This window comes from Lepisma saccharinum, chromosome 7, assembly GCF_977018435.1.
Source record: "Lepisma saccharinum chromosome 7, izLepSacc3.1, whole genome shotgun sequence".
Taxonomy (NCBI): domain Eukaryota; kingdom Metazoa; phylum Arthropoda; class Insecta; order Zygentoma; family Lepismatidae; genus Lepisma; species Lepisma saccharinum.
Window position 1 is genome coordinate 97,748,916 of NC_139235.1, and position 7,608 is coordinate 97,756,523.

Sequence of the window (7,608 nt, forward strand, 5' to 3'; positions counted from 1 at the left end):
ACCCCGAAACCACGTAAATATGGCATAGGAAAAAACAGGGGGCATAGGGCCTCTCTATACACCTGTCAAATTTCATGGGAATCGGAGGGGGACACAGGGGTTAGATCCTTACTTCAATTTGTCCTCATCTTGACAATTGAGTGGGTTTTGCCCTGTAATACCTTTTTTTTAGCTGAAACAAAAAAAACACGTATTTCTTCCTTTGGGCCCCACTATACACCTGCCAAGTTTCATGGAAATCGGAGGGGGACACCTAGGTCAAATGCCCACTTAAATTTGTCCTCATATTGACATTTGAGGGTGTGTTGCTCCCTAAAACAGTTTTTTAGCTGAAACAAAAAAACACGTATTTCTTGCTTTGGGTCCGACTATACGCCTGTCAAGTTTCGTGGAAATCGGAGGGGGATACTTAGATAACTTCCGTTCTTAGTCTTACACTTTGTAATTATATAACACTGCATATATTATAATGTTTTATTTCAATTTGTAAAACTGTAACTATAGAACAATTGTATAATTTTTGTATAACATTTCTATCTTCTTATGTGTGTTAAAGGTTTCATCCTGGAATGGAATGTCTCACATTTATGTGTGTTTTCATTTCCAATACATTCGAATGAATACATATTCGTTTCAATGGCATTTACAAAATCACCTCTGACATTTTATGTTAAACAAGTAAGATTATTTTTGTGCACGAGTGTGTTAGCCGATGCGTAGCAAAGTATTTTAGGAACAACACTTGAAAAAAATTCTTGTAGGACTAACTAATGAAAAATTTCTTTGTAATCGAAGATCATAATACCTTTCAAGGTATGGTAATATTTTAATGGGATTGAGATAGTTCCGGATCCGATTCGGATCCGGATCCAGATCCGGAACTTTCGGACCCGGATCCGGATCCTGATCCGGAACTTTCAGATCCGGATCCAGATCCGAAACTTTCAGACCCGGATCCGGATCCGAAATTTTCGGATCCGGATCCAGATCCGGAACTTTTGGATCCGGATCCGGATCCGTTTGGCCATCCCTAGCCTGGTCATGGGTGTTCTTTGTGAGCGTCATGCATTTAATCACTTATCCTCATCTTCGCGATTAACTAAAAGTGGCCGAAAAGCGACGTAAAATAATATAATTCAATCAATCAATCAATCAGGTCCCAAAAGGTTAACAATAATAACTTTAACCTGTAAAATTTCATAAACATTTGGTGATTGGGGCGGTGCTCTCCCTTGCCCTCGCCAAGTTAAACCTATTTCCGTAAGCACCTGCGTATTGTATGAGAAAATTATTCTGTTACTTTAAAAGAATAGCAACGGTAGCGATGTACTTGTAACGAGTTACTTCGTTCGAATAGCCACAAACCATCGGCAGGGGATGTAAGATCATTTTTAGGGGTGCAACTCTGAATTAATCAGGAAAACGGCCATAGATCAGATCATTTCGAAGAAATATGAAGCGTTGGGAATTTTTTTGAGTGTGTATGGATAAATCACCGTGAGTAATTCTCAAACACCGATGATAACAACTGTTTCGTAGAATATCGCATTATTCCTCTTAATAGCTACACGTTAACATAATTTCTTGCCCATTACTATTCTTCGGTACTTGGCTTCATACTCTATAAAAAGAATAAAGTTTGTGACGAATTTTATACAGTAAACCGTTCTTGTCGAAACCCACGTAGCTTCTTGCTTGACGTCAATTCTTGTCTACAAATACCCGTTCAATACTTGTTATTGACTCACCTGTATGGATCTGTCTTGGTGTAAGAACATCAATTATGCGAAAATCTTCATCTTCCTTGTCAATGATATTTGAAGTTTAATGTTTCATGAAAAATGAAAACTATATGTATTTTTTTAAAACTATGATAAAACTTCGTGTCTTGTTAATTTATTCAAAATTTATTTTGCACCACGATATTTTTGAACCACGTCGTACTTCCTCTTTTATTTCCTTCAGTTCGTGCATCTGTGTTTTTCCGTCAACAAACTGGAGTTCACAATACCATTTGGTCTAATACCGCAGCAAAGGGTTTGTAAACAGTTACAAAAGGATTCTAAAATCACAAGTAATTACTTTGCAACTTTGGAAAATAGTAGAAATGAGCAATCTGGAACAAACTTTGCATCAAGAATCTCTATGGACACAACCCTTTGCATGGGCTGAAGCAAAAACTGGATTCCAAAGGGTTCACTTATTTTGCGGTTTTGTTCTATTTTTATCCATGAACATGGTGTTTGGCTTTGGTGGTGAGCTCATAAGCAATTTGGTTGGTTTTGTCTATCCAGCTTATTCTTCAGTAAGAGCAGTTGAAAGCCAAAACAAGGAAGAGTTTGGAAGATGGTTGACTTACTGGATGGTGTTTGCAACGTTTGCAGTTTTTGATTACTTTGCTGGATTTCTGCTCATGTTATTCCCGTGGTACTGGCTTGCAAAGAGTATTTTCTTGCTGTGGTGTTTTATGCCAAATGAACTGAATGGTACTACTTTCCTGTATGGTTACGTATTTCGCCCGATGTATTTACAATATCTACATAAGGAGGAAATTAAGAAGCAGGTGCAAGGTAACTTCTAGATCCAATTTTAAAACCGAGTATTTTATCATTCGCGTTATTGAAGGATCAGAAGGACACGATATCGAGACCAAATTAAACATTGTTATTCAGGCCTTTTAAACAAATAATTACATTTGTGTAATTCAGCATTTTGTCACTTGACAATCTTGAATTGTTTTTGTAAAATATACATATTAAATATTTTTCCGGAGATGTTGATATTTTGCTTCGCTTATTAGTCTATAATTTGGTTTCTATTTATGTAATAATTTGCCATGGAAAACAAGATGGGAATTACAAAATTTTACATTTGGTTTCGTGTACGTACAAAGCATAACTTTCTCTTGAAAAAAGGGAAGCTTATATTTCAAAGAAAACTTTATACTGATATCTTAATGATGGAATATGAAGTAGGTGCTAACCAAGATTCGATGTATTTGTATTCTCATCTTTTGCGTCGTTCTTCTTCCTCCCAGACTAATAGCAACAATGATTATGAATGATACAAGATGAAAGTGATCATAGTACAGTCACCGGCAATAAAAATTGAACACCTAGATCTTGAATTACTCGCTTCCCTGCTAGGCGTTATGTGTGTTGCATAACTACACGGCGGTGGTAGAAATTGCAACTGAAAATTTGCTATGCAAAGTTCACTTCTCGCCGTAGAGTTAGGCAACACACATAAGGCCTAGCAGGGAAGAGAGTGTTTCAATTCGTTACTTCGAGGAACAGTTATTTACAGTGGCGTACGCAAGGGGGGCTACGGGGTTTAACGCCCCCTGAACTTTTGAAATATTATGAAAAATGCTGTGAAGAAAATTAAAAATGGCCGATTTATCACAGTCAAAGATCTGCGAGAATACTACCGCCGCCACCACCACCACTACTACTACTACTACTAATAATAATAATAATAATAATAATAGTAATAGTAATAATAATAATAATAGTAATAATAATAATAGTAATAATAATAATTTGAATTGTTATTCCCATGCAGCATGGAGAAAAGCACAGCATTCCAAACACACGCGTCTTTCAGAGTGAATGCCTTGAAAATAAACACGAATTCTTGAAAATAAAATATGAGGGCACGTTTGATTTAAAAGAGGAAAAAAAAAGTTGTTTTGTATCTCAGCTGCATCAGTGTTCAATGAACATGTATTTTTTGTGTGTGTGAAACAATGAGCGTTAACTAAAGAAAGTTCTTGGTTATTTGTAAGCGGGTAATGTGTAGCTAGGCGGACAAGAATACACAGCCACCAGTCCACCTTCCCATGGTTTACACTGGGACATTTATGCGGGGACAAGAGCTGAAAAATTCCAACCAATTCCGGGAATCGAACCCTGATCTCCCGCGTGGTTGTCAGACCCCCTACCGATCAGACCACCGCAGCTCCTTGGATGAGTTCCATACTTTGAATATTTCAATTTATTTTAATACATTTTCTTGTTTTTATGGCTTTTCTTCACACTTAAAATGTCTCACCTCGTTAACTAGACAATTATTTTGTATCAAAGAAACAAAAAAATGCTCCTAGAATTTGTCAAAATTGAATGACTAGAAAGTAATTTCGTTCTATTCCTTTCATAAATACTATATTTATGTAGATATCCACTACTTAATAGTTGTAGTGGCATTACTAGTATTATTAGAATTATTAATTAATTATGATTATTATATAATTAAAGTGTATTAAAACAATGGCAATGTGAATTTGGAGAAAGCTTTAGAAATAACCCTCCCCTTGATGAAATCCTGCGTACGCTACTATATTCGAGCACCGTACGTGATCTCGCACGGCTTCCTTTGCAGTCTGCCATACAGACTTCCACTCCGGTTAAAACACAGTATCTACTAATTATAGTGTTATGATGAAGAAGATATTTAAACGCTAGAATTCCTTCCTTCCTGCATTCTTTCACGAAATAAGCAAGGAAAATGACTTCGCATGTTGTTTTCATTTGCTATAATCACAATATTAAAGAATTTTTATAGTTGCTCTTTGTAACTCCTGCCCTTCAGCGTCTCATTTCTGTGCCTCCTCCTGGAATTGGGGCCCTTAGGCCTTGGCAAATCCCCCTACTTGTAGCTATTCTTCATAAGCTGTGTTAACACACACATTATGACTAGTTCATATATCACAAATAGGTATTCAGGATACTGCACGTTATGTTATTTAAGATATATATTGTTTATGCTCTTCACTGCACACCTAAAATATTGATTATTACGATATGCTAACACAACAAACACACACAATTACATTGATATAGTGGGGAGAATTTAATAAGTTCAAATTGCTAAGATTTGTTATGTCCTTTCCTTCGTAGCCGATGTTGTTAATCCCCTCACCTCCATCTTCCGATGCATCTGAAACTAATGATAAACCGCCAATTAACATAAATAAATGGCTATTGCGACCGACACGAATGCGATATAAAAAACTACTAATAACTATTTATATAGTGAGTGGCATCTAAAAAATAAAAGACCTGAGAAATGATCGTTAATTCACCACTGCTTTCTATCAAAATACTTGTCTTATTTAAAAAGAATTAGATATAACAAATTTTCCACTAAATTTGCAATTTTCCAAACAACCACCCACAGACTTAACTCTACGTAACTTCATTCTACGCATTCCACGTGACACACGATCGCTTCACCTCGTCAAATACAGAGACCAAATTTAATTTCCAATCACGGCGGATAAGCTTTACGCCCAACGCCATACTCCTGAAAAAAATCCTGCTTTGATGGAGAATCGAACCTACGATCACCCTTGTCAGGATTAAGCTCTTCTCAAAGCAACCCCCTGTGCTTTGCACCACGCCATGAAGGCGTACAGGGGGTGTGGAGTTAGGGCCCACACTTTCTTGATCACGGCCGACGGTGGGGATGATGTGATCAGCACCACGCCGCCCTGGCCGACTTTATCCACAGAGTTTCATCCAGGTACCTACTTTATACGAAGCTGGGTGGGCGCCGGAGCCGCTTGAACAGGTGGATCTCTCCACCGCCGGGGGTCTAACCCGGCTCTCTCGCATGGTAGTCAGACGCCATAACGACTGAGCCGCGGGTTGTTAAAATTAGCTACCAGTTTAAAGAAGTCAATGCACACATAATGTCCTGTCCACAATTTCCTCACGCGAATGTTTATGTGGAGACTTATTTAGCAAAAATCGAGATACACTGAATTGAAGAATAATAAACATTTCTATTGGTGTTTTGTCATTTTGCAAATGTGTGTAAATGCCGTGTTTTGAACAAGCAATCGTTTAGTTACGAATTTTTTTTTCTTGTTTGTTAAAACGAAAAGGAACACCCGGTTGCCAAGAAGCTCCAACCTTTCCCCATAGACTGTAGAAAGAGAAAGGGGGGAGGGGGGAATATTCAACTTCTGAAATATAAAATATGTGTGAAATTGAAACAATGGAAAATCTTATAAGTGCATATTAACAAAGTACAAACTATGAAGAACCAATTTTCGTGGTGGAAAACGGCATTAGTCTTCTTCGAAATATGAGATTCTTCTGCATTATGAAATCTAGGTATGTGACGATACTATCCCTCAGCAAGAAAAATTAACGTAAGCAACTGCCTTGCCTCCAACTTATGCAATGACCGTAATATTTAATCCCACAAGCATTCGCATATATCCTAAACACTCGAGCAATCACCCCCCTCAAGACTTTCCACTTCACACTACACACCACCACTACAGAAATGAGAAATGTGCATGTGTTCATCCCTCGAACGTAGTGCTTAAGATAACATTTGCAGTGCGGTGTAGGGGGGGGGGGTGGTCGTGCCTGCTTGCCGCATGGAAGGTCGTGGATTCAAACCTCCTTCTTTGCAGATTTTTTTTTATGGATAGTAAACGACCTTGGACGAGAATGCTCATCTACATTTCTGGGAAATTTCCGTTGATATTTATGAAGTTTATGTCCAACATTTCCAGAAGAGATTTGAATCATAATAAACAAGGTGCAAGGTGGAATGTGCAGAAACGTGTGAAGTAAATTCTGAGGTGGATAGTTTCAAACGTTGAATACAGCAGAAAATTTGTGGTTACATCATGGAATATCCTATATATAAAGTTATTTTAGGTCCGCAGTGAAGAGCAGAAACAACAAAGAAATTCTGTTTGTATATCTATGTATTGTTAAGTTCACATTAGGCTAATCGGGACTACTGTGCAATGTGCCTCAACGGTATCGAACCCGGGACACCTTATAACATAAATATCTATTCTCAAAAATCTTCTTTAAGAACACTTATTATGACATAAATTCTCAGAGAAACATCAAGCAAGCTGAGCAAAAGCATTCCTCGAGGAATACATAAATACTTACAGTGATTTAATATAATCTTATATTAATCGTACATTATTAAAACACTTCGTACTCGGTAAATAGCAATACAAAAGAGACAACTGCTCCATGAGATTACTAACGATAAATTTTGTAAAACTCGCTGATCTCAGTGGAAACAACCTTGGGCCGGAGGTCCGATCCATTTTTCGCCACAGATCAAGGAAAAGACACACTTTGTAGAATCGTCCGGTATTGTGCAAGATATCTTTGCTGAAATTTCGCCTAATATCGTGATAAATTTGCCTCTTTACATTCAAATGTGACGGCAATTCTTTCCAGGTTGAGTGCATTAAGCTTAACGCTCACTGAGACACGGGGAAACGCGGCAACGTCTGTTGTCTGCTTTCATTGAAATCAAATGGTGTGACGCCCACTACAGGGAAACGTGCGGAACCGAAGCGGGCATTTCCGTGCCAGAAGTTATCTTAATGGTTATCGCTCACTGAGACGCCGGAAACGCGTCTGTTGCTTTCTGATGCCGCGTCTCATTGGGCGATATGCTTTACTCGTCTCCCTGCACGCTCTACTTTTCATTTTCACATTAAGTACTCTAAATAATCTGTACTGTCGCTTATAGGTGCGGCGATTGAGGTGTACCACCCATGGGCGTCGCCAGAAATTTTTGTAGGGGGGGAGGGGCAAATGAAAAAATAAAAGCAGAAAA

The 7,608-nt window shown here is 38.1% G+C and overlaps 1 pseudogene; it reads left to right on the forward strand.

Moving 5' to 3' along the window:
- Positions 1 to 2,236: 2,236 nt before the first annotated feature.
- LOC145990565 (receptor expression-enhancing protein 5 pseudogene) lies at positions 2,237 to 2,581 on the forward strand (annotated as a pseudogene).
- Positions 2,582 to 7,608: the final 5,027 nt, after the last annotated feature.